General features: G+C 41.9%; 1 pseudogene across 1 annotated transcript; it reads right to left on the bottom strand.

Moving 5' to 3' along the window:
* Positions 1-8,622: 8,622 nt before the first annotated feature.
* On the bottom strand, positions 8,623-8,920 carry LOC116538086 (annotated as a pseudogene). Its single transcript, XR_004263497.1, has one exon. The product of XR_004263497.1 is annotated as a 40S ribosomal protein S29 pseudogene (transcript).
* Positions 8,921-11,771: the final 2,851 nt, after the last annotated feature.

Below are 11,771 nucleotides of genomic sequence, written 5' to 3'. Positions count from 1 at the left end.
AAAAAAAACAAAACTCTGACAGTAGGGTTTGATACATATTTAGTGTTATGTCAATCTCAACCCATTAGAAGCCCATTCCTGTATCTGGCATTATTATTCTAACGTGTTCTTTCACTTTAGTTAAAGGAGGCAAAATTGGTTTCCTTGACTCTGGTCTCTACTCTTTTATCTTCAACTTCTAACAAAATTTGTAGAAAGGCATAGCAAATTAACATTGTATTTTATTCTGTTTTAGAGAAGTAATGAAGTATGAGTGAAAGTTTTTCTATTTTTAAACATCCTGGTTTTAAACGTCGCTTTTTAAAACCAAAACAATCATGTTACTTCTGTTACCAGAAAGGGGTCCTGATCCAGACCGCAGGAGAGGGTTCTTGGACCTTGTAGAAGAAAGAATTTGGGGTGTGCCCATAGAGTAAAGTAAAAGCAAGTTTATTAGGAAAGGAATCAGCTGGGCACAGTGGCTCCCACCTGTAATCCCAGCACTTTGGAAGGCCAAGGCAGGTGGATCGCTTGAGGTCAGGAGTTTGAGACCAGCCTGCACAACATGGTGAAACCCTGTTTCTACTAAAAATAAAAAAGTTAGCAGGGCGTGGTGGCACGTGCCTGTAACACCAGCTACTCATGAGGCTGAGGCACAAGAATCACTTGAACCTCGGAGGAAGAGGTTGCAGTGAGCCGAGATTGTGCTATTGCACTCCAACCTGGGCGACAGAGCAAAACTCCATCTCAAAAAAAAAAAAAAAAAAAAGGAAAGTGGAGGCATAACAGAATGGCTACTCCTCCAGCTACTCCATAGGCAGAACAGCAGCATGGGCTGCTCAACTGAATATACTTATGGTTACTTCTTGATTATATGCTAAACAAGGGTGGATTATTCGTGAGTTATCTGGGAAAGGGGTAGGCAGTTTCTGAAACTGAAATTTCCTCCCTTTTTTAGACCATATAGAGTAATTTCTGAACATTGCTGTGGCGTTTATAAATGATCATCATGCTTATGGGAGTGCCTTTTAGTATCCTAATGTGTTATAATTAGTATATAATGAGCAATGAGGACAACCAGAGGTCACTGTTATTGCCATCTTGGTTTCGGTGCATTTTGGCTGTTTTTTGTTTTTGGTTTTTTAACTACATCCTGTTTTATCAGCAAGGTCTTTGTGTATCTTGTGCTGACCTCCTATCTCATACTGTAACTAAGAATGCCTAACCTCCTGGGAATGCAGCCCAGCAGGTCTCAGCCTTATTATCCAACCCCTATTCGAGATGGAGTTGCTCTGATTTGAATACCTCTGATACTTCTCTATCTACAAATTTAGGCCCGGAAACAATAATCTTGGCTTGAGCTCAGATCATCACACATGTGTTAAGTGGCTATCATGTTCCAGGCCCTCAAATAGAATATATGAAAAGGTTAATAATAGGTAATCTTTGCCCTTAAAAGTAAATTCAATTGATGGTTTCACACTGTTTATAGCAGTTTCTCAAGGTGTGATCCACTGACCTCCAATCAGCATTTCTGGTATGGATTAGAACTACAGTGGACAGGCTAGGCATGGTGACTTATACCTGTAATCCCAGAACTTTGGTTTCTAAGGATGGACTCGCTGAGGTGGGTGAGTCACTTGAGCTCAGGAGTTCAAGACCAGCCTGGGCAACATGGCAAAACCCTGTCTCTATTAAAAATACAAAAATTAGCTGGGTGTGCTAGTGCATGCCTATAATTCCAGCTAATTGGGAGTCTGAAGTGGGAGGATCACCTGAGCCTGGAGGTCAGGGCTATGAGTAGAAATTGCACCACTGCAACAGAGTGAGACCCTATCTCAAAAGCAACAACTGGGCTGGGTGTGTTGGCTCACTCCTGTAATCCCAGCACTTTGGGAGGCTGAGGTGGCTGGATCACCTGAGGTCAGGAGTTTGAGACCAGCCTGGCCAACATGGCAAAATCCCACGTCTACTAAAAGTACAAAAATTATCGGAGTGTGGTGAGATGTGTCCGTATCCCACCTACTTGGGAGACTTAGGCATGAGAATTGCAGAGGTTGTAGTGAGCCAAGACTGTGCCACTGTACTCCAGACTGGGTGACACAGTGAGACTCCATCTCAACAACAACAACAACAACAACAACAACTGGCCAGACATAGTGGCTCACACCTGTAATCCCAACACTTGAGAGGCTGAGGCTGATGGACCACTTGAGATCAAAGTTTGAGACCAGCTGGCCAATATGGTGAAACTCTGTCTCTACCAAAAATACAAAAATTAGCGCATGCCTGTAATCCCAGTTACTCAGGAGGCTGAGGCAGGAGAATCTCTTGAACCCAGGAAGCAGAGGTTGCAGTGAGCCGAGATTGTGCTACTGCACTCCGGTCTGGATGACAGAGCAAGACTCCATCTCAAAACAAACAAACAAACAAACAAAAAACCCAAAACAACAACAACAACAATCGAAACCAAAAAGAACTAAGGTGGACCAGGCAGGTGGAGGGAGTAGAGTGACAGCAATACAGGGAAGCTGCTCAGGGGACACCAGGCTCCTGTTTGGTGCTGGAAGTTGTCAATGAAAAGAGTCAAATTCTGAAAAATATTTGGAGATTTATCCTTACCCAAATGTGAGGACCATGACCCTGCCACAGCCCCAGGAAGTCCTGAGAACCTGTGCCTAAGGTGTTCAGCCTACAGCTTGGTTTTACATATTTTACGGAGACATAAGACATCAATCAATATATGTAAAATGTACATTGGTTCAGTCCAGAAAAGTGGGACATCTCAAAGCAGGTTGTTGGGGGCAGGGGTTCCAGGTCATAGACCAATTCAAATATTTCCTGATTGGCAATTGGTTGAAAGAGTTAAATCATTATCTAAAGACCTGAAATGAATAGAACAGAGGGTCTGGGTTCACGGGTTGTGGAGACCAAGGTTTTTATTATGCAGATGAAGCCTCCAGGTAGCAGGCTTCAGAGAAAATAGATTGTAAATGTTTCTTATCAGACTTAAAAAGATGCCAGACTCACTGGGTGCTGTGGCTTACTCCTGGAATCCCAGCATGTTGGGAGGCCAAGCCGGGTGGATCACCTGAGGTCAGGAGTTCGAGACCAGTCTGAGCAACATGGTGAAACTTTGTCTCTACTAAAAATACAAAAATTAGCTAGGTGTGATGGTGGGCGCCTGTAACCCCAGCTACTTGGGAGGCTGAGGCATGAGAATTGCTTGAACCCTGGAGGCAGAGGTTGCAGTGAGCTGAGATCATGCCACTGCACTCCAACCTGGGTGACAGAGCAAAACTCTGTCTCAAAAAAAAAAAAAAAAAGCCAGACTCTTAGTTAATTCTCTCCTGGATCAGGAAAAAGACCTGGAAGACAAAGGGGATTCTCTACAGAATACAGATTTTCCCCACAAGAGACAGCTGTGCAGGGCCATTTCAAAATATGTCAAAGAAGTGAATTTGGGGTTAAAATAGTTAAATTTCTTTCAGGGCCTGGAAGCTGTTGAGCTGGTATCTTATTGCTACAGGGTCTGTTTTAATGTTAATGCTGGTCAGTTGAGCCTGAATCCCAAATGGAGCAGAGTAGAATGAGGCATGCCTGACTCCCCCTTCCCATCGTGGCCTGAATTAGGTTTTCAGGTTTCTTTGGAGTACCCTTGGCTGAGGGGGTGTCCATTAGTCACTTGGGGGTCTTAGAATTTTATTTTTAGTTTTCAAAGTCCAGGGCTTGACTCTGACACAAAGGTGTGAAGAAAGCTATGGAAAAAGGGGTAGGATGTGGACACTGGTTGCTCCAGTGTTCCTTCTAAAGAATTGGTCACATTTTATACCATGAAAGAGAGCCACTGAGGCTGAGGGAGGTCTAAGCTTTTGGTAAAAGGGAAATACATGAGAAATTCAGGCCCTACTGGGCCTCCTTACTTAGACCCTCCTATACTATGGCTGCCCAAACCAAACTTGGCTTCCCAGAATTGGCTGACAGAGCAAGAGCTTGTTTAATTTGTGAGTACTGGACACCAAATCATTCTTTGTGGCAGCTCTGATATTGGCAGATGGGAGATTTAGCTCTGTCCTGTTTATATAACAGCAGTTGATAGATAGTGACTTCATAGTTGGATATTTATGAGAGGTTTCATTTCAAATAATATAGTTTTGGCCTGTGGCAATGCTAAGGCTCTTACCCATTATTACTGAGAAGCTAAATCTTTAGGATATTGTAACTATAACTGCAGGGTCTGTTTGATCTACCCGGAAGAACTGTAAAAGTTAATATTTTTTGAAGTGATGAAAGCTTTATTATAAAAAGTCTCATTAGGAAGTTATCTGTCCCTAAAACATACAGGCTATCAGAAGGTCAGGTCTATAAAACAGCAACTTTTCATATTTTTCTTTCACCCTGTGACTTCCATCACATAACAAAGTGATTAAAAAGGAAAAAAAAGTATCCTGCTTTCCATTACAGAATCCAAACTCCTTTCCATTGACAGAGAAGGAGCATTGCCATCATGGACAAGCATCTCATTTTAAAATTCACCTTAATCAAAAACTGCCTAAATCCAAGGGGCATCAGCCTAATGGCTAAGGTCAGCATGGCCATAAAGCACAAATAACATCTCCAATCAGAAACGTTCCAAACTCCTTCCTGACCAGAGACATGCTAGCCCCAAGATACCCCACCATTGACAGGGAAGATGCCAGCCTTGAGATAACCCTGCTCTGGCTGGTAAGATGTCAGCCCCAAGATAACCGCCCCCTGTCCAGAAACATTCCAACCCCACCATAAACTTCTCCCCCACACAGAAACATTCCAAGCTTGTGATAAGCCCCCTCACCCCAAAACCAATATATACTCTTAGTCTGCAAGAGAAAGTGCTTCCGAATGAAATCAGCCAGAAGCCCCTCTCAGGTTTATCTCTGTAAAATAAACCTGTCTTTGACTGTTAAGCTGGGATTTCTGTTTCTTTCCTCTTTCTTTAACTCTTACAGCTGTGACCTCCAGCCAGGTCCTGGTTCTGAGGGAAGTAGGTGATGTCCATCTTCACTGTTTTAGGACAATAACCATGGCTGTGTTAGGCACTCAGCCTGTTCCCAGTCCTGTAAGTTGTCATCAGGTTGTGAGTGCCATGTGTTTTCCCAGTTGTGAAAGAAGATTATCCTCATTGTACCACTACTGGAGGAGATCTTTGGGATTCTGTGGGCTTTAAACCTTTATTCAGTGTTGGCAGATGCTTTGCAGCAGAGGAAGTGGCAGAATCTGAAAAGGATGATGGTGTTGAGTGGTACAAAGACTCTTTAGGGATAGGTGCTGGGAATCCATGGAGAAGCATGATGCTGCTCAGCTGCTCCCAAAAGGAAGGTAGATGGCACTGGAGGACCTGAGTCATGGAGGCTCTCTTGGTTTGTGGGAGACAGAGTAAGAGCTAAAATTGTTGGAGAAAAATTGGGCAAGAAATGATGGTGATGGATAACTTAGCAGAGGGCTTAAATTTTTCCTTTTTGTTTCGTGATGCAGGAAATTGAAAAGAACACACAGTAATCCCTCACTCTTTGAGGAGGCCAGTGAGAGGAGTCAGAGCTGGTGTTACGGGTTGAATTGTGTCATTTCCAACACTCTCCATTCCTTGCCCAAAATTCATATGCTGAAGTCCTAACCCTTAGGACCTCAGAATGTGACTGTGTTTGGAGAGGTAATTAAGTTAAAATGAGGTCATTTGGGAAAAGCCTAATCCTATATAACTGGTGTTCTCATAAGAAGAAAAAATTTGGACAGGGACAGAGCAAAAGAACACATGAAGACATCAACAGAATGACCACTTATAAGCCAAGGAGAGAAGTCTCAAAAGCCAACCCTGCTGATGCCACAGACTTCTGGCCTCCAGAACTGTGAGAAACTTAATATCTGTTGTTTAAGCCACCTAGTCTATCTATGGCACTTTGTTATGGCAGTACTAGCAAACAAATATACCAGGTTAGGTTATTTGTGGGGCGAAGGAGAAAGGCAAACTCTAATTTGTAACTAAGCATATCACCAGGCGCACCTGTGAGTGTGGAGTGATAAGGCTTATCACAAGCCTTATCTTGTGCCTGGCCCCTCCTGCAAGCTCCCATGCTTAAGCTGGGACTTTCTGCTACAAGGGATCTGGTACCTCAACCTAAGTAAAACATTGGGCTTTAAAAAATTAAGCCTAGGCTGGGTGTGGTGCCTCATACCTGTAATCCCAGCACTTTGGGAGACTGAGGTGGGTGGATCACTTGAGGCCAGGAGTTCAAGAGCAGCCTGGCCAACACAGTGAAACCCCATCTCTACTAAAAACACAAAATTTAGCTGGGGCATGGTGGTGCACGCCAGTAGTCCCAGGTACTCAGGAAGCTGAGGCATGAGAATCACTTGAACCTGGAAGGCAGAGGTTGCAGTGAGGTGAGATTGCACCACTGCACTCCAGTCTAGGTGATGAAGTGATGGAGTGTGTCTCAATAAATAAATAAATAAATAAATAAATAAATAAATAAAAACTTAAGACTAGATCTTCTTTTCATGTATTTTATGTCTCTTATATTTTAAGAAAGAGTTATTTTCTTAAATAGTATTTCTTCAATCTATAATTTTGAAAAACAATTTCCTCCCCAATTTTGTTTCTTTTTCTTTTTTATTTTGAGACAGATCTGTCACCCAGGCTGGAGAGGACTGGCATGATTATGGCTCACTGCAACATCCGCCTCCAGCCTCAAGCAAGCCTCCCGCCTCAGCCTCCCGAGCAGCTGGGACTACAGGTATGCACCACCGCGCCAGCTAATTTTTATACTTTTTGTAGAGACAGGGTTTTGCTGTTGCCCAGGCTGCTCTGGAACTCCTGAGCTCAAGTGATCTGCCCACCTTGGTCTCCCAAAGTGCTGAAATTATAGGCGTGAGCCACTACCCCCGGCCTCTTGTTATTTTTCTGCTAAAGAATAAAATCCAGCATTTCCCAAAATGTGTTCCATGAACTATCTATGAGCTACGCTAATATAATTTACTCACAAATAGGATTCTATCATCAGATAAATTTTGGAAACACTGTATATGATGTCCCCCGTTAGACATTCAAAATGCACATTAGTATTTTGAAAGTTCTGACAAGTCTTGAAACAGGCAGCCTTTTAACTTTAATTCAATATTTTCCAGCATTGTTGGATTAAAAATGCCTTTTTATCCCCAGATCATCTGGCCAAAGTGGTGTTGATAAGAATCATCATAACAGGAGGATATATTTTCTCAGGGATTGTTACGTACAGGGCATTGCTTTAAGCAATGTATATGTTTTAATTCATTTTATCTGTGTAATAACCCAGTAAAGTAAGGACTATTATTATCCCCAGTTGACAGGTGAGGCACAGTGAGAGGAATTAATCTGACTAAGACCGTACAGCTAATAAGTATCATAGCCAAGACTCAAACCCAGGCTTTCTGACTTCAAGGATTCTGGGGGAAACACTACTGTAGCCTCCAGGACAGAATTTGGTTTAGTATTTCTGGACTCAATGAATATATATATTAACTCTACAAATGTTTATTAGATTCTTTTTATGTGCAGTCACCATGCCAGGCACTGTGGGGGCCCAGGGGATAAAAGCAGACAGGGTCCTTGTCTGTATGAAGTCTGAATCTCAGGGAAACATAGACAGTGAACAGTGAACGATTTGGATAGGTGTAAAATTACAGCTGTGAACACAATGATGGGGCTCTTAATGAAAGGCATGTACTACTATGGTCTATGAAACATAGGACTTGAGCTTTTCGGAGAGGAAAGAAAGACTTCCCTGGGAAGTAAATATTAAGCCTAAAAGTAGTTCTGTAAGGACCCAGCCAAAGTCTTGTTTTAGTTTTACTTATCAGAAACTATGAATTTTAAACTTTAATGCTAAACTTTATGTTGAGTGCCTGATTTCTAAGTTACTTACGATGTTAGGCACCCGATGGCTTCGTTTTCCTTTCCCACTTCCCTGCCCAGATGTTTTCCATTCTTTATTAATTCCAAGGTAAGTGTTTTCATATGCCTTCTTTCTAAGAGGACATCTTCATTTTCTCTTGGATTAAGCCATAAACGGAAAGACCGAAGATTCAGTAGAGAGTTTCCTTAAGCAGGAGACCTACACACATGTGGTCCCTGTGTCAGCTCTATATGTTGACAGGCTGCTATTTTATTTTTGATAATATTATTTAGTACAATTTTTCTTTTTGAGACATAGTTTCACTCTTTGTGCCCAGTCTGGTGTGCAATGGTGTGATCTTGGCTCACTACAACCTCTGCTTCCTTAGTTCAAGCGATTCTTCTGCCTCAGCCTCCCAAGTAGCTGGTATTACAGGCATCTGCCACCACACCCAGCTAATTTGTGTATTTTTAGTAGAGAAGGGGTTTCACTGTGTTGGTCAGGTTGGTCTTGAACTCCTGACCTTGTGATCTACCCGTCTAAGCCTCCCAAAGTGCTGGGATTACAGGCATGAGCCACCACACCAGTCCTAGAACAATTTTTTAAAAGAATAGTTTGGAAATGGTAGAAATGACAGCTAAAATTTTATTATGTAAAAGGAGAAAAGGGAGGGATATGCAGTTTAAGGACTGACGCATTCATTATAAATTCTAGAGATTTTTTTTTTTTTTTTGGTTTTTAAAAATGTTTATTTTATGTACAAAGAACTATCATGGTTTTTCATGGTAGATGTCTTGGATAATCCTTTGAAGATCATTTAGTCCAGCTTAATGAAACCTATATCCTTCGCGTACTGACGGAAACACTGGCGGCACATATTGAGACCATATTTCCGGATCAAAGCGTGCCGGTTTGAACAGACTCGACAAGAGCGAGAACCCTGGCCGAATTTTCGCGGGTGGCTCCAGTACAGCTGCTGGTGACCCATCTTGCTCTCAGAAAGGCAACGAGGTAAAAGGAAGGAATTCTAGAGATTTAACTTCACACTCTTAGCAGCACTGATTTCCTACTTGAGCTTGCAGGAGAAATAAAATGGGCTTTGATTTGGGCTGTCTGACTAGACTTTAGTTTTAGCTGAGCTCAAAAAAGAGCAAATAGAAACTCAGTGTTTGATACCCACTCTGTTTTTAAGGCTCTCTTAAATCAAGAGGTGTACAGCCATTAGGAGCCAACAAAAACCAGTTAAGCCAGAAACCGTGAATTTTGTTCTGTTTCACCAATAATGTGTCTTTTATTTTTATATAGCAACCTCACAGCAAAAGTTCCAATAAAAAAGAGATAACATTTATGGAGCATGCAACCATCGGCCAGGAACTGTAAGTGTTCTGCACGCTTGGTATCATTGTGTGCACTGCACACATTGCATCATTGGAGGCTATGAGGACATTTTTCCTGTTTTATAGAGAAGGAAATAAGGCTTAAAGAGGTTAAGTCAGGTCAACAGCTAACTGGTAACAGGCAGAGCCAGGGCAGAAACCCGAGTTGACTCAGGTCAAAGCCATCCTCCTCAGCTCTCTGGTATACTCCTTGAATTCTTCACAGGGTCACTTTGTCTCTTCTCACCACCCTTATGAGTTAGTGACTTTGGAGATGGAAAGTTCAGTGATCATTTCTAAGGTGGGAAAGCAAAAGGGGCATGATCTTACCTGGTTTGCATTTCTTTCATTCCTATTACTGTCTAACTTGGATCCAGATTCTGGAAACTTCTAACAAATTGGAAGAGTGAGGCAGTATGGTATAGTGGATGAAGTACAGGTTTTTTTTTTTTTTTTAGAAAGAGTTTCTCTCTTGTTGCCCAGACTGGAGTGCAGTGGTACAATCTCAGCTCACTGCCACCTCTGCCTCCCGGGTTCAAGTGATTCTCCTGCCTCAGCCTCCTGAGCAGCTGGGACTACAGGTGTGCACCACAACACCTGGCCGATTTTTGTATTTTTAGTAGAGATGGGGTTTCACCATGTTGGCCAGGCTGGTCTCGGACTACTTATCTCAGGTGATCTGCCCAGCTCAACCTCTAAAAGTGCTGGAATTACAGGTGTGAGCCACCGCACCCGGCCCAAGCACAAGTTCCTGAGGTCAAATAGACTTGGGTTCAAATCAAAGCTCTGCCACTTCCCAACTATATAATCTTGAGCCAGCCATTGAATCTCATTGAATCACTGTTTTCCCCTCTGCAAAATGGGTTAATATTATCTACCTCATAGGACTATCGTCAGGTTGAGAGATAGGGTAGATGAGGTGCTTAGTACATAGTTGGCACATAAAAAATTGTAGCTATTAACTAGCATTTACACACCATGGACTCCTGTCCTTTCATGCGACTCGTAACATCAAGTCTATCTATCTGAGAAAAAGCAAAATAAAAACGCCTTTGGTGGACTTCTCTGTGGTGATTATTCTTAATATTTTCCCCCTGCAAACTGCATAAAGGTTACTTTGCTTCTGTGTTCTATTTAGAAAACATTATAAAACTTTGAGCAGACATTGGTGCTGCGACAGCACCGTGCTTACCAAAGCACAGTATGCTTTTCTGATAAAGATGTAACTTTATTGCCCTTTATGTACTCTCTTTGTTAATATAGTAAGCAAATGGGAGATAATTTGAAATACCTTTACTGCCATTTATAGTGTCAGAACATACAACTTACCTTAAAAAATGTGAAAGCTTCATTGCAATGGAAGGCATTGTATAAACATACAAATGCATTTTTTAAAAAATCACCAGTGTAGTGCTGAGAGGGAACATGAACTGAGATCTCTCACCTTTGTAGAGATGAAATAGGATGCTCTTGTTAACTGTGTTCTTGGAGGAGCAAGCCAAGCTGTTCCAATATATATTGTGGGCAGGATGCCAGCTTTTGTGATCTCTTTCGCAGGAACTTTTAGAGCAAGGGGCAAAAAGCAGGGTTCTCTAGGCTAACAAATGACTTTAAAAGTCCTTTCTGGGGAAGAATAATCTGATTTGGTTGGAAAGATTCCAGAGATGCCCCTGCCTCAAATTTCTAGGGGATGGAACAGTCCTGGCCGATTGTGAGAGATTGTCAAGACACGGGCCACAGATAATGCCATTAAATCTTTATGAGGTCATAGCTTGCTGTTGTATGGTAGATGCTGTAATCTTGCAGCACTGCTTCTGCATATGCTGAGCATGAAGCCGAGTGAGCAGAATCTTTTGAGGAGGTCCTGGGATCCGTGAAAAGATGCTAGGCTTAGGAGATGTGGCTTCTAGTCTTGGCTGTGCCCTGTGTTTGATCTTGGATGCATCCTGTGCCATCTCCCACCCTTATCTACTAACATGCCATATAAGCTGGTTGCACTTCACAATGTTCCAACTACTGATTTTCTGGGGTTATGTAATATGTGTGTAATCATGTATCAAATTAATTAGGACCCATTTGTGTGACTGATGTACATGTCCAAAATACTTTCACATTTATAATCTCAATTTTTAACCACGCTGCAAACCTGTGAGACAGAAAGCGTGAATATTTTTGTTCCCTTTGACATATTAGAAAACTTAGGCCAGTAGGGATTCAGTTAATAGTAGAGTCGAGGTCTCTTGACTCTCATTCTTGGGTTCCTACACTAGATTAAACTGAATTAGTCTTTTGGGATAAGTCTGAAATGGAACAAAACTAGATTCCTTGTGGAAAAACCAACTTAATAAATTACATTAAATTCCTAAAGGAGTAGATAAAAAAACAAAGTTGGATTTCTCTTGTTGAGAATTTGCCTTTGAATCCCTCTGTGAAATGAATTAGAATCTTTTGTTAGGATGTAAGAAATATACAAACTCAGAAAAAGCACATTTCACATAATTTTAAA

This window comes from Sapajus apella, unplaced genomic scaffold, assembly GCF_009761245.1.
Source record: "Sapajus apella isolate SASKATOON/1434 unplaced genomic scaffold, GSC_monkey_1.0 scaffold117, whole genome shotgun sequence".
Classification (NCBI taxonomy): Eukaryota; Metazoa; Chordata; class Mammalia; order Primates; family Cebidae; genus Sapajus; species Sapajus apella.
The sequence above is the reverse complement of the archived record's forward strand: the minus strand, read 5'-3'. Positions and strand labels throughout refer to the sequence as shown.